Raw genomic sequence first — 21,363 nt, forward strand, 5'->3', positions numbered from 1 at the left:
CATCTTAAGACCTTAAAGTATAGTTGGTTAAATACAGGTCTAAAAATAGCAGTAAGGACAGTGTAAAGTACTGGCTGATGTTAAAATTTTGTTTCTACAGTTGGATGAGTGAAGAAAATTTCTCACTCAGAAAACTAAGTCAGAGTAGGGAACTCACTTCTACATTTGCATCATAGACACTGCTGCAGGACTGCTCCTGGCAAAAGGAAACAAGAAAGAAATGCAGTGTGATTTCTGATGCAGGTGAAGAGGAAATCATGGACTGTCTGCTATGTCAGAGAATTCTTGTATTGCAGAGAGGAACTGTAAGTGAAGGCATAAATCTAAGTATCTTGCTTGGTTAAAGGCAAGTGTCTTTAAGACTATCCCATTTAACTGCTTACAGGTCTTTCTATCCTTTGTACCTTCCTGTGCAAGTTTAAGCTACAAAAGTCTGATGCGTAAACATGAGCTCTAAGGGCAGAATACTAAAACTGCAGTTAATGGTTGTGACAAAGGGGAACTGAAAATCCCAAACTCTGGCAATTCCATCACAGCTCTGATGGAATTTGGGTGGCTTTATGCATGTAGGCCTCCGTGAAGTTAACTTTGCAAACTGCCTGAAAATTAAGTGTGAAGAATTTTCCTAAGGTGAAGCGGGAGAAGTGTAGTACTATGGGTTATAATTGATTTTCAGGTATGCTGATGTATTGCTTTTTGAGCAAGAATATACTAACAATTAAATTTAAATAAGGCTTAATATTAAAAAAGACTTGAGAATGAAAATTGCTTCTATGGCTAGTGAATAGTTTACCCCATACTCCAAAATCCAAATCTCTCAAGTACTCATGTAAACTAAAAAGAATAATTTCAAATCTAATTAGGAAAAAATTGAGCTTTAAGTTCTAACTATGAATTTAATCTTGCAGTGATACTTCAAGAAAAAATAGAAAATGCCCATGGGATGTAGGTGTATGAAAGGGTACAGAAAATGAGGACAGATGTCAATTTATAACTTTCTTATTCTACCACGTGCACTTTTGCTTTTTGTAGGTATGCAGGCCGTTTAAAACGGCATGGGTTTGTACATTTGCAGTGTGCCTTGGTGCACTGAGGAGCAAGTGACCTGCTGGTGGTGATGTCTTGGGCTTACAGGCAGGCACATCTGGACGCCATCCTCCCTGTCCCCATGGTGGGAGCACCAGGGCTGTGCCAGGCAGTTGCTGGAGAGAAGTCAACAGTTGCAGGCCTGGCCCAAATGTGCCTGCAGTTAAGAATGAAAGAGTTCCCTATGTAGCCCCTGTTTAGCTTGGAGTTAGGTAGTGTGTATAGACTGTCTCCCCCCCAGTGCAATTCTTTGGGGAATAATTGTTTCTTTGATAGGTTTGCCCACATGATGTTGGCGAGGCCAGTGCTATGTAGTGCTACATAGATAGTTAACTGGCCTGTCACAGTGAGCTGCATTCATATTCAGCAATAAACCCTGGCATCCTGTTAAAAGTCGAATTGCTTACATAGTTGGCATAGTCTTACTGAAGTAATTGCTGATGTATGGAGCAGTGTTTCATGGTAAAACACTCTTTCAAGTGCCTGAGTCATGTTACAGGCATGTTGTCTGGAAATGGCTAAAACAGATTCCTTGTTGGTTTTCTTTGTTCTTTCATTTCCTGAAGGAACAACAAGGGGGGTTAGTAATTTTCTTTTTGTATAGCTGGCTGACGTGGAATTGTGTTGGTCCTCAAGTAGGACAGCTCGTGTGCTAGGTCTGTTGGAAAAGGTATATCAGTGCTGCGGATTGATGTGCTTGCTGTGACACAGGTCAAATATCTTCACATTTGTATAGCTGTCAGTGGCACACTTTCTAATGCGGAATGCCTCCGTGATGCATGTTACATGGTAAGCACAGGCAAAACAGGAAAAGGATCCTGTCATTTTCAATTTGCTTTAAAAAAGCTTTTCTTAGTCATATTACTCTTTTTTTTTCTGAGGTAACCTGCTCTTAGCTGTTTTAACAAAATCATGCTGCTTTGTTTGCAAGTCCTGGAAACAAAAGGCAAGGCTTGTGAAGTATTGGCAAATATGTGCAGGAATCTGGAAATTATGTAGCTTCGCTGTACAAGTTGTTAACAAGTTTGTGGAAGACCGATGCTAAATAGGGAAGCTGGAATCTCTGTCTGCCCAAATGCTTCTTGTCTAGAGCAGCAGTGAGTAATATTCCAGATTACAATGGGAGGGAAAGGACTGTCTTAATTTGGGGTCATAGTCCTAAATGTCTTTGAATTCTTTAAGCACCGAAATGGCAATGTCTAATGTAAAGCGAATAAACATATTCCTTTTTTTTTCTTGGTGTGAACAGGGTAACCTAAGTAATGCAGTGGCCAAATTGGAATTCAGCTTTTGTGCGAGCATTAAGACAACAGCCTGTGAATAAGGCTTAAGCTGTAGTCTGGTAGGATGTGGTAATTCACCAGAGCTGTCATGGAGTAAAGACACTGAGTCAGTTTGCCTGGAAATGTTCCAGTTATGACCTGGATTTCTTGTGCGAGCATGTGTGTGCCCTGTGCTGTGACATACTGTCAGTCAGTCTTGGAAAATGGCCGTTAAACTGAAGTATTTGTATTGTTCCTAATGTCTTGTCTTTGTCAACCCAACTCAAGTGAACCAGTTTCTTTTAACTGAGTGGAGTAACTTCTCATACCCATAGCTGGCATTAAGAATTTTAAATCCATAGGTCGTACTATTAATCCATACATCATACTATTATTCAGGTATGTTAACTTTTCGATGAGATATGATGAAGTAATGGAGGGGTAGTTATCTTAAGGTAAAATGAAGCAGAGTATTTTGTTCTTCTCCACTGTAATTTATCTTACATTTTATCATCTGGTGCTGTAGGCAGGAACTGTTGCTCACTAATGCCTAGCTTGTTCTTAATTAAATTGTTAATGTAAAGTGTTATCTAAATCTTAGGTATGTGTTACACTGAAATGATAAATTCATCAGACTGTTAATAATTCTTGAGGTTATTTGTTTAAATCTGAAGAGTAGTAACTAGACAGAATATTGGAGTGTTGGTACGGGGGTTTTAAGTTTTGTTTTGGAAAGGATGTTCTGGTGATTTAGAAATGAGGATAAACTTTAAATATATCATTTCAGTTTTAATTTTCTAAGACAGTGTGTATGTCAACTTTCATTTAGGTCATGGCAATATCATCTTCAGGGGGATAAGCATTTCAGAAACTGGGATGTGAATGTTCATGTAAATATGACCAGAGATGAAATGATTAAGGAAATAATTCTATATTTTGTTACATACTTATGTGGGATAACCTTGCTGGCAAATTTGAATGCACACTGGAGCTTTTTATGTAAGAAACATTTCTTGTACCATGATGATTAGATAGTGGAATTCATTAAAGCAAAGCACAGGATGGAGTTTACAGATTACCCAAAATTAATAAAAAAAAAACAAAACTGAATTGCAGACCCTTGAAGTTGACAACTCTGAAGGTGGCAATAACAGCTGAAAATTGCTTGCGGATGTCTAGCTAGTGTTCAGCTTCTGCAACTGAAACAGGCTTGTGTTAGATGACTGGGAGAATGAAGGTTGACTGTTGATTTTAAATTACATTGCATTGCATATTTCAGGTTCTTCCGTTCGTGGCATACTGTATGAAGGGTGGCTTAAGTTCAGATTCTCAGGTGGTGAACTCTGTTACTCAGTTTTACTGGAATGTCATTGCCTAATATACAAACATTAAAAAGTTCAAATAATTAAACTGAAATTTTAAGTAAGGAATTAGAAGCCTTGGTTATAATTGTTTGCTTGTTGTGGACAAATACATACAAGATTAATAGCTTTTATTTGTAGTTGTGGTCCTTTCTATAGAGTTTTGCAGCAGCAAGATTTCTAGTTCATGACACCAGACTTGTATGTAGCTGGGGAAGAGACTGTGTTTTTCAAACTGTACTCCGATTTGGGACAGTTGTATCTGGGTATTACACAGGATTAAATAGCAATCATTGTCAAAGCCTATTTGGTAGTAAATCCAGGCAGAGCAACTGTTAAGCAAACTGACAGTCAAGGAAACTGTACAGGCAGAAGATAGGCATTGACAAAGATGACTTGGATATTGAACATGTATTGTACCTTTTTTCATCTGACTGCTCAAACAAGACTAGTTGAAAAATGTTTTGACTTGAAAATAGAGCTTCTTGAAGAAGATGGAAACCTAGCAGTTATGGGAACAATATCAAATCCACTGGGGTCTTGAACTCAAGTTTGAGTTTTTGAAATTGGAATTCAATTTTTTTCTGATAAAGGGATAAGGATTTAATTTGCTCTTGTTCCCAAGCGTCATTTACTTTAGCCATTCTTTTAGCCACAGACAACAGAACATGCATGTTGGGGTATGAACAATGTATTCTTATAAACAGGATACAACCAAAAAAGCTGGTGTGTTGATACTCCTGAATGGTAAGTCATTAGACTATTTCTTGAACTTTATCTTGTAATGGTATGTTACTGTATAATACTTAACATTAAATTGGATGTGTAGCTATAATATTGTAGACTCTTCTCTACTTCTGTTAGTTAATGACCTTGTAAAATGGAGAAACAGAAAACGTAGCTGTGGTGGGTGAAGCCTGACAGTGCTTCTTGACAGTGTGTCAAAGCAATTCTGTATTCTTTTACTCTCCAAATAGATGTGGGTAACACTTCATGTTTTAGCATGATGTAAGTGATAATGGCAGCTATGGTATTAGGTGTCAATCAAAATAGTGTGCTTGTAATATTAGTCATCTGCTGAAGGGAGCATAAATGCAGATACTGAACTCACTATAAAGAAGGGATGCCTGTGGTGTGTTCAGGGCGAGTAGTACTTCCAAGTAAAAGATGATGATTCTGGAGATAAGGATGTACACAGATAAGCTGATGGCTGGCTGTGTCAAAATAACATTGCTGGCCTGACAACTATTCATTCAAAGACTAGACTTTAAGCTAGTAGCAACACAGTTGTTTTCTTACTCTAAAGCTGCTGTTCTGGAGAGTGAAAATTCAGAGGATGGCATCGTAGCTAACTAGTGTTATGCAGTAATTCTGTCTTTTGTAATTTGATCCATAATCTTCAGCAGCTTTCCAAAAGTGCTCTTGTCTGATTTAGGTTAATTGTGTTGTAACTCAGGGTTTCCTCCCTTAAAAAAGAGTCTTTCCCAATTAAGACTCTAGCTGGCATATGATGTACACTTAACTTTGCTTGGGCTTGCCACAGTATGTTAAAATTGAAGCTTGCAGCTGAGCTCCTAATGTGTAGTACTCCTGAATAGAAATATATGGGTGCAGCTGGTTTATAATGTAGCTCATCTTCAGTGTGTTTGGGCTGGAGTTTCAGAACTGGATCAGCTCTGTGGTACTAGAGTTGCCCCTTAGCCTTCATGTACATGCTTCTGTTCTACTGTGCTTTGTAAGTGTGAAGATGTACCAGGCATGTGTTGGATGAGTAGGTCATGTTTTTGCTTGGTTTTTGATTATAAGTTTAAGCATAAGGGACTTTTTTTTTTTTTAAGTTCACATTGTAAGTTAATTTTATTGTGTGATGTATTGATTTCTGTTAATATTGGCAGTTACTTTGTTAGAAGTTCAGTAAGAAGTTAAATGCTTTTTCTGGGCTAAATACAGGCTCTCCTTTCAAGATTATTCCACAACTTCAATCATTGAACTGTTTTCTATGTACTTTACAAGTTGGCTAGTTTAACTTGGGTTTTGGAAGAGAACTTCCAGAATTTCAGAGATAAAATACTCCATGTGGATGGAGTGCCTTGATGTTGACCCATAACTGTAGGTCAGTCTTCACTTAAGGAAGGCAAAGATGAATATTTCAACTGAAATTTTGTTAACAATAACCAAATTGTGCAAAATGAGTTATGGATATTTGACTTACCTGTGTAAGTTTGTCTGCACTTGGTTTGAACAAATGGTTGTTTTCTCTGGCCTTGTATTTAGTTCATCTGTTTGTCCTGCTTAAAATTTATATGTGGAAGTCTGTGTACTTGCCTGCCTTGTGTGTTTGTGAAGAGAGTCTCATCCTGACAGAGCACAGTAGTTTCAATAGCCTTTCTTTTTTGAGGTTGTGCAGAATTATTTTGAAATTTTCCCATATATTTTTCTCTTTCCTCACGAAAAGTGAAAGTTCCCTAAAATGTTTTTCTCCCAGATGACATTTCCATTTTAGTGGGGAGATGTCTTACTTGCTCAGCTTTATTTTTCACCAGTTTGTCAATGAACGGCTATACTTGATAAGCAGGATTTAATGCATGTGAATCTCTGTTTAGACTACTGACGTGGTGGTTAGTTAAACTAAGAATCCTCAGCCTGCTTTTGGTAGTTATCGTAAAATTTTGGCTTAAGGTGGCACTGACACTAAAAGGGAATATTGACTAGACTGTGCACTTGATAGTGCAGTTGCATGGAACTTGGCAGAACTTTCTCTTTGGCTTTTTGCTGTGTATAGTGATGTGTGTGCACACATGCATATTCCCTGCAGTCATTTCATGAGCTACCAATAACTTGTTTGCACGCATGTCTGTACCAGAAAATAAAAAAAAAAAAATCTTCTGAGTTAGCACTTTGAAGGCTTAATGCTTAATGTGGAGTGTCTTCTTTTTGGAAAACTGTAAGTAACTACAAGAAAGTTTGCTGTATATTTTTGTGGTTAGTCCTCTGGCTGCCAGTAGTTCCTGCCTACCCTAACTGTATCATATTGTATTAATATGTTTAATAGAAGGAGTTACAAAGCCTGATATACTTAAGCTTTGAATTCAGTTCTAATCAGTTGGTAGGTGCTGATAGACTAACAACACTGGGCTGTGCTGGTAAAATAGAAGCAGACTGCAAAGCGAATAGTGAAGGTAACCATCAGGTATTTCAAACCTTAGTTCAACAAAACGAAGGTAGGAAATAGCAGTAGAATTGACTGTCACATTTAGTTGCAGTACTTTATGAGAAGTCAAATTTTTAAACACCAGTATCTTTAATGTGGAGTAGTATCCTTTAAATTGTAAAGATAAAAAAAAAATAATAATCCAGTAAGGTTAGGGAGCTTATATTCATAGAAAGTCATTGAAACAAGAGCTTGAAGAGTGATAGTTCAAAAACATCTGGTGGTTTTAATGGCAGTCAATTACCCAAAGCAGTCAAAAACAGGCCGTTTAAAAGGATGGGATTCTCACATCTGCCAGTGACAGGCTGCTTTGTAGGCAACTTAAGCTTCTGATACTGGCCATGTTTGAGAAGCCTTTTGGACTTGTGTTTTCCTCCTACATCCAAGTACGCTTTAGCGTGTTGATTTTGATTCTTAAATTAACTTCCGTTGTAAAACAATTACTTCACAATAAAGCTATCAAGAATGCAGGTAGAGATGCTGTGTTACAGTGCTGTAACTTGGATCCTTAGCATCATCATATGTATCATTTCTTAAAGCATAAGTGACAGAGTAAGTGCCGTTATTTCAAAATTTTACTTTTTATGAATCTCGAGTACTTCATGTTTGTTTTCCCCAGATGTTGAGATGGTAGAACAGTTTTTACTCTGCTTTGAAATCAGAGCAGTTTTGTTGCTGCAAATAGTATTAGCATTCTGACAGAAATATATCCTGATAGCTTGCTTGCAGCTCCTACTTTGAAGTGTTACAAGCCATAGAGTTTGCATTTGGTGCTTAGTTACCGAGTTCAGAACTAAGTGAGCTTTGGAAATGCACTCATTTGAGCTAACTGGGATAAATTTATATACAATTGAGTTATATGTGGTAGTGGGCTAAGTCTTGCTTCTGACCCTCATGAGAACATAAGTATGCTGAGTTAGAGTATCTGCTGGAGGAAAGTGTCTTAAGACATCTCAAGTTGATGTGTATGTACTTCCAATTCTGTTAAGTAACTTCTAAAGAGAATTAGTCCTGCCATGGTAGTGGAGATAAAGTATAACATAAAAACTGTGTGCATAAAGGACTTAGTAAGAAAGAGCTTTTGTGTCAAATGTACTTGGTGATGCTGGTCATACACACTTGTGCTTGGTTAGGGAAGCATGAAGGTAGGCTGTTGTGAGGTATCAGCTATCAAAACTTTTGGGGAAGTCTTTTTATGGAGAAGTTGCAGTCCAGGTCTTGAAGTCTGACTGGATGCTCGGTAACACTTGCCTTACTTTCCTTTGTGCTCAGTCCAGAATACATCCATTATCTGTCTATATACTTTCAAATACCGAAATGACTTCTGCTGGAGAAGGGCATGATACTACTTCATGTTCAAACTTTCTGTAGCTGCTAGGCTAAAAAGATTCAGTAAACCTCTGACATGACTTAATTTCTCAGGGGCTTTTGTTTTTGTTATAAATAATGGTAGATAAGAGAGTTTGGCAGTTTAAATGGGATGTCAGGGTATTGGAGCTCAAAAGTAAACGTGAAAGCTGCTGCATGACTTGTCTGCAACAAACATGGCTCTATACCAAAAGCACTTCTGTAGAGAATGCTTCTCATTTAATAATGTGTAAAAATAAAAATATTTGCCAAACTAAATAAAGTATAAACTGTTGCTGTGCTGTACTACTTCCATAAACTTGTGTGTTAACCTGATGAGATGGTGTAAGGGAGTGGAGGAGAATAGTAAAATAAAGATGAAAACAGCTAGAGAGAAATGTAATTTCACGTTTGTTACTGTTCTACAGAAGTTAATATTTCTAATTAAGCTTTCTGGGTCATTTAGAAGTATACCTATGGACTGCTAATTTGTTTTAGAGTTTAAAGTCTTCAGAGACAACTTTGTGTGTCTTTAATCATGTAAGGAACCAAAGACATGAAGGCAAAGGTATTGTTAAAGTCTTACCTAGTGCTTTTAAAATACACTGTAGACATCTGAAGTAATGTATTCATATATATGCCAAAATACATTGCTGCTTTTTAATGCAATTAAAATGCTAGCTTCTGTTGTTGCCTCAAAGAGCTCTTCCAGGAAATCATATGCCTTTAGAATTTTGTGTAGTGAGTGAGTGTTGTAGAAGACCAAAAAAAAACATTTTAATTGAGCTTAAATTAGGTTGGTTTTGTGAACTTAATGAAACTACTATAATTTACAGTACTTGAGTCACTGTCTTCATCCTGATTTGAAGCTGATATCTACACCATACTCCATAATGCTTGCTAAGTCTGAGTGTGTTCTACAAAGGCGTGGATCAGAGGTGCTAGAACATGCCCATGTGATGAATGCCCTCAGTTGAAATAAATGGAAGACATTTGCTAGTGGTGGTATTTTGCAGGTAGCATTACAGAGGTGGATGGCTGGATATATTTGGGCATATAACATCTTTGTATTGTTCATGCTTTAGAAGGTTGAAGAATAAAGTGATGGATGAATACTCACTGCCTGTGCCTACAGGAAAGCAACCGTCTGCCCTTTCTTATTTTAATGAGGGCAACCATATCAGGGTCCATAGATTTGATGTTAAAAATTTGAGCATGAAATAGGAGGGAGCTCACTAGTATTTGACTGGATTTATTGTGCTGGCAAGTAGTAGGAAGTGGCGAGATACAGTCAAGTTAAAACAGCTTTTGTCTGGTTTGGTCCGTAAAATGAGCAAGATTTTCCTATGCAAATTTTTTTTTTTTTTTTTTTTAAGATTGATTAGCACTCTTCTGAGTATAATGCAGTGCCCCTACTTCCAGGTAACTTGTTACCAAAGAGATTTGATACTATTTTAATAGATATCAATTTTTTGAATCTGTATGTGAATATTAAAGCTATAGAAACCAATAGCAGGATATCTGAATGCCTATATGCTTCTGTCCTGAATAGCATTAGGACTTGCTTGCTTTGTTTTATGTATCTCATTATTGCATATGCTACATATCTTTAATAAAGATCATTTTCAAACAAATTTACTTATGACTTGAAGATAGGTGAGCTGGTGAGAGATTTTTTTTCTTGGTTTTGAGTGCTGAGTTTGGGAGTGTGCTTCTGACCAGAGTTGTGAATGCTGCATTTATAATGATGTATATCAATTTACAGAAATAGATGAAAGCGAAGGCAAGATGTTAATCTTGTTCTTGTTACAGTAACATAGAAGGAGCTGAGTCAGTGGAGTTCATGGATAACACTGTGCCCTGATTCAGGTTAAATTTGTGTACTTTGGTACCTGTGTTAAATGTGGCTCTAATGAGATTCAGACTACTTGCCTTTGTCATCTGAAGGAAATAATCTGCTAGAACAAATTTGATAAGTGAAGAACGAAACCTCCCTTTCTTAGTTGTGACAATCTGCAAAATCCTTTCTCTTGGTTCTTGAGTGAAATCCGTTTGCAGAGGCAAGCGTGGAAAGGGTCTTTTTGTTTCTAATGAAATTTGCCAGAGGGATCAGATGGGGAGGATTTTGGGCAGGGTGAGGAGAGGAAGGTTTGCGTGATTTCAGATTGCTCATGTTTCTGCCTCCGTAAGGTCTGGGGGATGGATCCAGGGATGCAGCATGTGGCAGCGCTCCTCCCGAGTGGGGCAATGGCTCAGCCCTGCACAAAGCTGATGATGTAATGTGTGCTGTGGAGCCATGCTGTCACCCGCTTGCGTGCCGCTCAAGCTGTGCTGCACTGCTTCCCTACCACCCAGCCTGAGCATCGCTCCGTTTTGCCTCAGCAGAGCAATCACTCGTTTGCTTTCCTTGTCTTCCATTGTCTTAAACCTGGATTTTTCATGAACGCAGCCTGTGGGTTAACAATATGCATGCACCTCCTCAGAGTAATTCAAGCTATAATTTCTAATGGAATCCTTGAGCAAATGAGATGGGTATTGGACATCTCTTTTGGCATTTCACACTCATCTTGCTTTCCCTTTTAAAAGCAGGGAGGGAAGGAGATAGGTTGCTGTTAGCAACCACTCACATATTAGAAATGAAATACCCAAGCTTTAATTCCCTGTGGACTCCTGATCAGTATTCCTTTTTCTTTTTTTTTTTTTTCAGTTGGTTCATTCTAGCCATAGCATATGTTAATCAGTGTTTGAAATAAAATTGGCTAGGTAAGAAGATAAAAAGAGAACAGGGAGAAGCTCGGATATAAAACTTTGTCTCCCTCTAAATGTTTCTAACAGTCACACATCTGAAGCTAAGGGCAGTGTAAAACAAGCTCTGGTTGATTCTTTTCTCTGTTTGAATCCATATGCACTTGACTGTTTTTACAATGTAAGGTGAAGGAAAGTGTCTTCCCCTTCTTCCTCACGTTCACCTATTGTATGTGCACTGTAACGTAGCAGAGAAGCTTGGATTCGTCCTACATTTCCTGTGTCTTGGTGCTCTTGGAGTTCAACCTCCTTACAGCTGCAAACTAATAAAACGGGACTTTGAAGGAATGAGCACTGTTCACAAATCCAGTTATTTGACATGCATCTTGTTGCAAACTGCTAGTTCTGCCACAGAAGGAATATAAAATGTCATGGAAAAAAAAAGGAAAAGGGGGAGGGAAGGAGTGTTCAACAAAAACTGGATGTTTAAGTATTAATGTCTCCAAGTATAAATGTAACCTAGTTTAATTTTTGCATGTGAATCTCCTAAGGTGACAAAAGTGTTGAGAAAATTTGTCCGTATTTGGAAAAAAAAGGTGGACACAAGGAAAAAAAAAAAGACAGTAAATGCCTAATTTTGGGGACTATGAACGATAGTAAGCCCGAAACCAATGCTTTGTGCTGTAAAAAGGAATTTCTTTTGAAGAATATGCAATCTGGTTTTGGTATATTTGATTGATTTTGGGACTGATGGAAATAGTTCTTCCCATTGTTGCTCAGGATAAAACAATGCAGGCCGATTTTCAATCTGTTTTAACTTGCTTATTTTTACTTCTCTTGCTGCAGTCTTCATCAGTTTCAGTGTAGAAAGAGATTTCTCCAGATGGTGGTTTGGAACAAGAGCCAAAGGACATGATCTAAAATGTTATGTTCCAGCTGTTGCTGCGCAGAATTTAGAAGCTACTGCCTTTCACTTGATCTGTGTTTTTTTGAACAGAAAAATAAGTAAAAATGCTTATAGACTTGTTGCTAAAACATTTGTATGTTAAACCAATTATTTATAGGAGGCTGGGTACCCTTCTGATAGCCCTGACAGTGTAGGCCCATTCAGCCATGAGTGTCTGTAGCAAACATCAATAGGGAAAGTATCTGACTGCAGTGAAAGCAGTGTGCTGCTGCTGTATTTGAACACCACTACAAGGTTTGCCACCTCAGCAGGGCAGTGAATTGGAGTATTGCGCACTTGGGGATGGATGAGCAGTTGCCACCAAAACAAATTGACTTGCAACAACATTGGTAGGACAGCAGGAACAGATTGAACATCCCAAATGGATAGATAAATTTAAGAGCACAGTTCTCCTCACTTCAGCGAAGGGAAACTGGTCAGATTTTGATCATCTTAAGTTTCAGTTGAAAAATGGATGTTTGTTCTTTGGCTTGTACATTTCATAGGATCAAAGGGGAATTCTGTTTGGGAAGGTCTTCGCTACGAAATATAGATAACTCTAAGGTTCCTGTTACTTGATTAAAATGAGACTGCAGATTTTTAACAGTGATTTAGGATTTGGAGATTTTCTCAACTTATGTTCTTAAGGCAGCTCTTCAACAAGTTTTGCAGTACAAACCTGAGGTAGCTTGTTTCCCAAAGTGAGGGATAGATGAGTATGTAAGCTTTCACGAAAAGGATGGTCACTCCACTGGGGTATTTGATCTTGCTTGAGTATTTGCTGACAACTACACTAGTAGCCTTTTCTTGTCCCTCATCTCTTTGTATGTCATTGTGCTCCCCCCCATAACATACAGACAGGAGAGGTGCGTTCTGGTGTCAGGATATACCACAGAGCTGTTAAAAATAAGTAAGAGAGAACATCTTGCACTTGGCACAAATGCCAAAACAAAAAAAAATGCAGGCAGCTTAAAGAGCTAGTAACCTTCTAATGAATCTCATTTTTTTACGGCAAGTGAATTTCTCAGCTGTACACTTCTGTGAGGCCCTGGTTGCCATGTGGTAGCACTGCATACCAGCTCGGTACTGATGTGGTGCAATTGCCCGCAGCATGTATGAAGAGTACATAGAGTGCAAAACAAAATGGGAAGTGGGGGGGTCGTTCTGTGAGCTGTTGTGATTAAAGTGAGGGGTTTAAGGTGTAATGTTTTCCGATTTTGAGCCTGGCCAGAGCTGAAGGGCGTCAAAAGTGTATTCATGTCGTAGTCCTGATACTGCTTTAAATTCAGGACTGGGTTCTTAACATTGAATTAATAGCTGTTAGCTACAACAAATACTTTGCTTAAGATCATGACTGTGGCTCCTGGAAAACACTGAAATCGTGCCCCTCTGGTTATATGCCTCTAAGCTTGTGTCTTTGTTGGAATCACTTGGAGGTTTTAGAATCTGGACCAAGAAAAAGTGAATGCATAAATGATGAATGCCAAGGTTGCTAATGTTGCCCAGTGGATCCGTATGTCAGTTAAGAAAAATCTGCTGATAGTTTCTTATTTGCTTCTAAAAAGAAAGATATATGGTCTTAAAGATGCCATAAGAGGCATACCTAAAATTTAGTGTTCCTGAGATAAATTGCCATTATACCATTTGAAACTGGTCATCTGCACACTCATGAAGCTTCAGAGAAGAAATAAAATTGCAGTCCTTGCCATAATTTTCCTGAATTCTCTTGCTTTGTTGCAATGTGGAAGATGGTGTGAGATTGCCGAGCAGCACTGAATATAGGCAATGTCTATAATGGGAAGCGATAACAGTGCAGTTGGTGAATTGACAGCTCTGATTGCTCTATGAATCTTTTACTTGCATACAAAACTATTAAGCCTACCATAAAATTGAGATTGCCACTTAAAATACTTGAGTTAAAATCAAGAAAAGCTATCAGTAATCCCATACATTCACTAACTTTAGTTAGCTTTTGCTTCCTTTTGCCAGCTTTTTGGGCTGTATTCTCAATTAGTACTGTTTTGTGGTTTTTTGTGGTTTTTTGTTTGTTTGTTTGTTTTAATTTTTTGATTTATGAAACTTCAGTTTTCTTACTCTGCCTTTACCTCAGTAGTTTGATTTAATTTGTAAACCCAAGAACTTCTGGAGTTCAGCAATCATTTCTTGTAAATCTGATTGAAGGAAAGAGTAAAATGGTTCTACTCACTTAATCTGTCCTCGTTTCTGTGTAACTTCAGAGTAAGGATGTAAAAGGCTTTACAGTGGCTGCTTGTGAATCTCCTCCTATCGTGCTTAAAATTATTTTTCATAGAGTAATAGCATATTTAGAAGTTTGCCCACGGTCCTATTTGAAAAACTCTCCATGGCAAAATGGGAGAATAGGAACCTGCTCTATGTTCTCTTTCTGGACACTGGGAGGTGGTGTATAAATTAAATTGCAGCTGAGGTTTGTCATACACAGTTGTTGACTGATAAGAAAGTTGAATAAACCGATGGATTTGGATGACAAAGTCAATGTCATCATGTTATGATATGGGGGGGGGAAAAAGGCAAATAATGAAACCTTTATCAGTGTAATAATGCACAAATTTTATTGTACGTGAGCTTCTTTACTCCTTTTTTTTTCTTTTTTCCTTTTTGCTTAATTAACTAGGAAGCAGTTTCTCTTGAAATGCAGCTAGGAGGATGGCTTTGCTATTAAAGGGAGGAATAGTTCAGATTTCAGTTGTGTAGTTGGTATCATTCGTGCTGTGAAACAGAAGAAGTGCCAAAGACTGTAACATCTTGGATTCTTTTTGCTTAAATGCTGACTAGCTAAAGTTTTGGGGCTGTCTGTTCCAAGGGGAAGCTACATCCACACAAAGGGACTGGTGGATGCAAGGAGTTATGCAGAGCAGTTTACAGTTCCTGCTGCCTTACCTAGATGCAGAAAAGTGCTGCTTGGCTAGGAAATGGTCTCATCCCCACCTGTGGAAGTTGTTTTAGCTCTTGTCTTCTAGCAAATAGTTCTTTCTACTTAGGACTAACCTAAATCAGTCTGATTATTACCCAGCTCCCTTACTACCTGAACTGTGACTTTAATGTAGCAGTCCTGAGTGTGGCTGTCGCAATTTCTATGTGGCTTTTTCCCCCTTCCTGTAGAACGTAGCATAGTGTGTGAATTTGAGCAGAAGCTTATCAGAGCAGGTCCTTTGAAGTGAAGAGAGTACTCTGTTGGAAAATAACTCACTGAAAGAGGTTTCTCCAGTTTGGGATGGGGTATCTGTCAAAGAACAGGTAGGGGTTAGAAGGATGGTGCTAGAGGAAGCAGCCTGGCAGACAAGGCACTTGCTTGCTGTCAGTGACATGACACAGGGGTCATTCTTCTGAAGTCCAAAGAGAACCTGAAGCATTGATGTGCTCTGGTTGAGTCTGGCTCTTTTTGTTTGCAGCTGTGGAAAGGTCTTGTTGCCAGGTGAAAAGCAGTTATGCTCTTAAAGGTGCAAGTTTTCAGGATGAGAGCATTCCTTTTTTTTTGCGGGTGTTCTAACTTTGTGTTAGAAGTTTAAAGTCAGTTATGTGTGACAGCAATAGATAAGTACTTCATCAACCTCCTAGCAAAGAGATGCTAATCTTAGCCTCAATTTCAGAGTCCTTTTACTGTCTTAATTTCTGTTTAGTAGTCAGTGTTTGTTGCTTATAAATGAACAACGCATATCACTGAAAATACTTTCAAAGTAACAGAGTTCTATGTTCCTGATGTAGCAGTGCATCTTTGGGGAAGCCATTTCTAATGTTCTGTATCACAGTTGTGTAATCGAGTTATTAACTTAAAAGATATGTTTAAGGCAATTTTGTCAGCCGCACAGAATGAGCAGACTAGTTATTGATCATTGCAGTGCAAAATGATTAACAAAGTTACCTTGTTTCCTGTGCCTGAAGGATGCCTCAGCCCTGGACTAATTTCATTTGCCTTGGATGCATGGACTACCATACAGGGTACCAAGTTTCTGTTCCTGCTGTAAAGTTGACTTGTTTACCATATTTCAGTGTCCATGGGAAGTTTCAGCAAGTTGGATAGCCAGGGGAGCACTAGAAGTAAAGGAATGCTCTGATTTCCAGGCAAAAGGGGGCCCCTTATACTGGGTTACTCTTGTCCTCCAGGGCAAATGGACATGCAGCTCTGCAGCCAGGTCTTCATGCTGGGATGTGACAAACACTTGCAGCCCAACTGAGAGGGGGCTCTCCTGGCAGTTTGGATAAAGGGCCTCGGAAACCACCTAGGGGCAATACCTGTACCCAGGAATGCTTCTTTTCATGGGTCTTTTAACCTGGATAACTTAATACATTGCAGCAAAATGTTAGTTTTGTACAGCATGAGAAAAAGGGTTAATACAGACAATGTAATTTTTAAATTTGACTGGCTGATGGTGTCTTCTGGCTCTGAAGGTGTGGGGGCAAAGAGGAGGTGGTGTGTTTGTGGGAAAGACTTCTTTGTTTTGCAGTGCAGGTATCTGTATGAAAAATTTAGGTAGCTTTCTTTGTTTCTTTCTTGTTTGCATGTTTTAAAGATCTTTAGTCATGTGACAGAACATTTCAGTAGCTACTCTGTAATAACAGACTGCTAGTAGAAGGCTGTATATAACTCGGGGGATTGTGTAATCCTGAAAGCTTCATGGGGCAGGGGGAAGCCCTCTTAAATTGAAATGGACTACTTAGGTGTTACTTAACCTACTGAAGTTGAATATTAATTAGCATAAGGTGATGTTCTTTCCTCTTGACTGGTAGTTAGGGAAAAGTGTCTATGATGTATGAGACAATAGAAGGGCATATACTACCTATTAACAATGTGAAACTGTAAAATTAGTATTCCTTTAATAGGTCTTGAAAATACCAAGGGTGGTTTTCCTGGTTAAGACTGAAATTGTCTTTAAAAGGTACTAGTGTAGGATTTATTATTAACCCCCACATTTTTCAAATAAAAAGGCTTTATTAGGTGACGTGGATAGTGAAAGGAGCAGCACAAATACGTGCCATACATGCACACGCATCTCTTTGAAAAGAGAAGCGTGTGCCGTAGGAATGAAAGCCCACTTGAAGTCCGTGCTAGCCAAGTGCAGGCTTGGGTTGTGATCCTCCACTGAGCCCACCCCGCCGGGAGCGGGTCTGCCACCGGCACCTCTGCTGGCTCCGTTGCTGCCGGCGAGATGGGTGCCGGGCTGGGGCACTGCCGCAGCACCGCGGCGCAGGAGCTGCAGCCGGCCGGCCGGGAAAGGATGACATCACCCTCAGGAACATGTGATGCAGCCGGCTGGCGCGGAGGCTGGGAGCTGTGTAGGGAGAGATTGGTGCAGATATTTATGGCATTTCATTTGAGTGCGGCAAATGCCTTTTAATTTTCTTTCTTTTTTTTTTTTTTTAATGAAATCCTCATAGTAGCAAATGTTCCGTGGTGAAAAGGCTTTAAAAAGGGAGGGGAGGACCCACCCCAAGCCCTTAAAACCTGCTTTATTGCTGCTTTTTGTGTTATTATTGCTCTGTTGGAGCTCTGTTTCTTGCTGTATTCACCCTCTCTGCTCCCCAGCATTCTTTCATCAGTTGTAATCCCCGCAGTCTTTTCAGTTATGCTTTAACACTGCAGAACTGGAATGAAAATTGACTGTTTAGAGCAACAGGAATATGATAATCTGAGGCAGACAGCCTGAAGGATATGCAGATCCAGAACACGAGCCAAGCCCTAACGTATTTGCTAGGGTGTTTACCTTGAGCAGCCCCTTAATAGTCAAAGAAATGTTAGCTAAAAGCTTCTTGCTTTTTATATGCCACAGGCAAAGTAAAATGTGCCGCTACTGTGCATCATCTGAGGTGAAGTAGTTTAAAGGCTTAGAAATCTGAGCAAGCAAGTTGTGGTAACCCCAGTGTCTTGGGTAATTTTGTGCTAAAATAGACAGCAAAGAACAGCACTAGTTTCTGCATGCTCTTTAGGTGAGGAGAAAGTGTTTTCTACCTCTAAATTTACTGTAAAGAAAAGGAGTTGCCATGGTTGATATGAAAGCTAAGCATGCTAAATTGGTATTAAGCTTAGGGTGGCTCAAAGCATGTTAAAAAAAGTTTAACTCTGGAAATGTGCCTATATGTGCCTAAATGTGCAGAGAACTAAAGTCCAAGTATTTCAAGATTGAAAAAGGTATTTGTTATCTTCTGAGAGGAGTTCTTTAAGTCCAGGGTTTTTGTTGAAGTCTTATTTTAAGCTTTAGCCTGTACTAAATGAAAACCTAGTAGGAACAAAACTGTAGGCAGTTTAAGTAAAAGGTTGGTAACTCATAGCCAGTACTCCAAAGGAAGGAATAATACAAGGCATTCCTTTGAGCTATCTTAGATTCCTGCCTAAGAAATACCTATGTGCCTCCACAGTTTGGTCAGTCTGGAGTTGCTGTGTAATTGCAAAATGCTGTCTATTGTGTAGAAATGCTTCATGCAGCATGCTTACCCAAGGAACCAGTTTTCCTGGTCAACCCTTCTGAGAACAGGCATCTAATTTTGCGTTTGGTTTGGCTTTATGGTATTCATGGAAAAGCAGGAAATTGATCAGTGGCTGGAAGATGATTTTCATATTTGAAAAATCATGACAATCAGGTGAAGTTCCTAATGACTGGAAAAAGAGAAATATAACCCCTATTTTCAAAAAGGGTAAAATGGATGACCCAGGGACTTACAGACCAGTCAGTCTCACCTCTATGCCTGGCAAAATCTTGGAGCAGATTCTCCTGGAAGGCATGCTAAGGCACATGAAAATCAACAAGGTGCTTGGTGACAGCCAGCATGGCTTCACTAAGGGGAAATCCTGCCTGACCAATTTGCTAGCCTTCTGTGATGGGGCTACAGAACTGATGGACAGAGGTAGAGCAGTTGATGTCATCTACCTGGACTTGTGCAAAGCGTTCAGCACTGTCCTACATGGCATCCTTGTCTCTAATTTGGAGAGACATCAATTTGATGGATGAACCACTCAGTGGATAAAGAACTGGCTGGATGGCCGCACACAGAGTTGTTGTCAATGGCTCAATGTCCGGCTGGAGACCAGTAACGAGTGGTGTCCCTCAGGGATCAGTGTTGGGACCGGTCTTGTTCAACATCTTTGTCGCTGACATGGACAGTGGGATTGAGCGCGCCCTCAGCAAGTTTGCCGATGACACCAAGCTGTGTGGTTGGGTCGATACGCTAGAGGGAAGGAATGCCATCCAGAGGGACCTTGACACACTTGTGAGGTGGGCTGATGCCAACCTTATGAAGTTTAACTATGACAAGTGCAAGGTCCTACACCTGGGTCGGAGCAATCCCAGGCACAGCTACAGGTTGGGCAGAGAAGAGATTCAGAGCAGCCCTGCGGAGAAGGACTTGGAGGTGTTGGTTGATGAGAAAATAAACATGAGCTGGCTTCAGTGTGCACTTGCATCCCAGAAAGCCAACCGTATCCTGGGCTGCATCAAAAGGAGCATGACCAGCAGGTCGAAGGAGGTGATTCTGCCCCTCTACTCTGCTCTCGTGAGACCTCACTGGGAGTATTGTGTGCAGTTCTGGTGTCCTCAACATAAAAAGAACATGGAACTGTTGGAACAAGTCCAGAGGAGGGCCACGAGGATGATCAGGGGACTGGAGCACCTCCCGTATGAAGACAGGCTGAGAAGGTTGGGGTTGTTCAGCCTGGAGAAGAGAAGGCTGTGTGGAGATCTCATAGCAGCCTTCCAGTATCTAAAGGGGAGCTATAGGGAAGCTGGGGATGGACTCTTCATTATGGACTGTAGTGATAGGACAAGGGGTAACTGGTTAAAACTTAAACAGGGAAAATGTAGATTGGATATAAGGAGGAAATCCTTTCCGGTTAGGGTGGTGAGGCCCTGGAATGGGTTGCCCAGGGAGGCTGTGAATGCTCCATCCCTGGCATTGTTCAAGGCCAGGTTGGACGAGGCCTTGGGTGATATGGTTTAGTGTGAGGTGTCCGTGCCCATGGCAGGGGGTTTGGAACTAGATGATCTTAAGGTCCTTTCCAACCCTAACTATTCTATGGTTGTATGATTTGTTGATTTGTTTTTTTTTTTGCTATCTGTGTGTGCTGAGACAATGTCCTGGGCAAACACTTCAGTTACAGTGAACCGGAGGCACCTATTGCTGACAGATACTTGTCTAAGTGCATTTTTAAAAAATCCCTAGCCATGGATAATCCGTAATCTTCCACAGGCAATCCTGTGTGCTGCTTCACAGTTTTCTCCTTTGCAAAACTTCTACTACCTAAAGTAAACCTCTCACTATAATTCTAACCAGCTTCCTTTTGCCACCACTAGACTTTGTGTTTTGAGGGCTTCTAGACTAAACAGTGTCGTTTGGTTTAGTCCTTCCTCATAGCTCATGACATGTAAACACCTGGCCGTCTTTGTCTCTTGAGTACTCTGTTTTAGGTGTCTTGGGTCTGTTTTGAAGGGTAGTGCCCATAACTAGGTATTATAGTGGCACAGAAGTCTCAGTATTGCTGGCTGGAATAGAAAACCTGTGATATAAGTTAAATATATTAATCTTGCTTATATTACTTGATGACACCTTGAGGTTTTAGCTGTGAAGTGCACAGCTCTTTTCTTCAAGCTCAGAGCCCGAGACAAAAGGGTGTGAAACATTTGGGTATTTTTGAGGAGGAAGAGAAATGGTGACCTCCCTGCTGGGCATCAGTGGCAGCTTCTGCTGCCGTCTTTAGAGGCACAGAGGAGGAACAATGTATTTTAGATGAGACTGCCACTTACACACAAGAGCTTGGTCTTGCAAGATTTCCCTGAAACTATAAATACTTAAGAGGCTTATTCTACCTTCTAAATAGCTCACTGTTGCTTTTAAGGAGCACAGTGACTGTTTTGTAGCAAGCTATTTGGGCTGTCTTACTTAACAGCCCTTCTGGGCTTCAACAGTGATAGAGAAGTGAGCACTTCCCTCTTACCGCAAAAGAAGTACTGTGCTCAGAAATGAGATTTAAAAAGAAACCCCACATGAATTCAGAAAGAGTGGGAAGGACCATAGAATTAGTTGAAGTGTGGGTACATAACCACCCAATTTTTGCAGTATGAACAAGATGGGCCCCAAAGGGACTAATTTTATATTGTACAGGTTAATATGGAATGTAAGGAATATAAAATGCACCCTAAGTCTTACTTATTAAGGAAGGCAGAAGTTTAGAATCTGGCCACAGAAATGTAATGGAAGTAGGGAGGAGGGGCAAGCTGGTGGTGTGCTGCTTTGCAAGACTGACTGTAATCACTCACCTTGGGGACCCTTTCAAACTCCATGAGTATCTAGAGTTAGCATGACAAAATGTGCTCTCTGTTACAAAATGCTGCTCTGGTCAGGCAGCAGAAAAGACACAGTTGAGAGCCTTATCTCCCA

The 21,363-nt window shown here is 39.8% G+C and overlaps 1 protein-coding gene across 3 annotated transcripts in view; it reads left to right on the forward strand.

The window, feature by feature from the left end:
* The window catches only part of TRIO (trio Rho guanine nucleotide exchange factor), a 237,274-nt gene that overhangs the window by 49,341 nt on the left and 166,570 nt on the right, over positions 1-21,363 (forward strand). The gene's annotated exons all lie outside the window — the stretch shown is intronic.

This window comes from Pezoporus flaviventris, unplaced genomic scaffold (genome assembly GCF_033815535.1).
Source record: "Pezoporus flaviventris isolate CSIRO_AGI_PZ_B2104156 unplaced genomic scaffold, CSIRO_AGI_Pfla_v1 ptg000007l, whole genome shotgun sequence".
NCBI classification, from domain to species: Eukaryota; Metazoa; Chordata; class Aves; order Psittaciformes; family Psittacidae; genus Pezoporus; species Pezoporus flaviventris.